The sequence below is a fragment of the Austrofundulus limnaeus genome, unplaced genomic scaffold (genome assembly GCF_001266775.1).
Source record: "Austrofundulus limnaeus strain Quisiro unplaced genomic scaffold, Austrofundulus_limnaeus-1.0 Scaffold3947, whole genome shotgun sequence".
Classification (NCBI taxonomy): Eukaryota; Metazoa; Chordata; class Actinopteri; order Cyprinodontiformes; family Rivulidae; genus Austrofundulus; species Austrofundulus limnaeus.
In genome coordinates, this window is record NW_013956349.1 from 1 (window position 1) to 752 (window position 752).

Genomic DNA, 752 nt, shown 5'->3' on the forward strand with positions numbered 1-752 from the left:
GAACTTCTCTCTGCGGCTTTAAGACATTCTCTCTGTATGTGTAAGAACTTCTCTCTTCTCTCTGCAGGTGTAAGAACGTCTCTCTTCTCTCTGCAGGTGTAAGAACTTCTCTCTTCTCTCTGCAGCTTTAAGACATTCTCTCTGCATGTGTAAGAACGTCTCTTTTCTCTCTGCAGGTGTAAGAACGTCTCTCTGCAGGTGTAAGAACTTCTCTCTGCAGGTGTAAGAACATCTCTGCAGGTGTAAGAATGTCTCTTTTCTCTCTGCAGCTTTAAGATGTTCTCTCTGCATGTGTAAGAACTTCTCTCTTCTCTCTGCAGGTGTAAGAACTTCTCTCTTCAGGCGTAAGAACGTCTCTCTGCAGCTGTAAGAATGTCTCTCTTCTCTCTGCAGCTTTAAGTCATTCTCTCTGCATGTGTAAGAACTTCTCTCTTCTCTCTGCAGGTGTAAGAACTTCTCTCTTCAGGTGTAAGAGCTTCTCTCTGCAGGTGTAAGAACGTCTCTCTGCAGGTGTAAGAACTTCTCTCTTCAGGTGTAAGAACGTCTCTCTGCAGGTGTAAGAACTTCTCTCTGCAGGTGTAAGAACTTTTCTCTGCAGGTGTAAGAACGTCTCTTTTCTCTCTGCAGCTTTAAGATGTTCTCTCTGCAGGTGTAAGAACTTCTCTCTGCAGCTGTAAGAACGTCTCTCTGCAGCTGTAAGAACGTCTCTCTGCAGCTGTAAGAACTTCTCTCTGCAGCTGTAAGAACTTCTC

General features: G+C 44.5%; 1 long non-coding RNA gene across 1 annotated transcript; it reads left to right on the top strand.

The window, feature by feature from the left end:
• Window positions 1-8: 8 nt before the first annotated feature.
• Window positions 9-554, top strand: LOC106512029 (uncharacterized). The gene is made up of 2 exons (XR_001309609.1): window positions 9-366; window positions 445-554. It is a non-coding gene; the product is annotated as an uncharacterized LOC106512029 (long non-coding RNA).
• The last annotated feature ends 198 nt before the right edge of the window (window positions 555-752 follow it).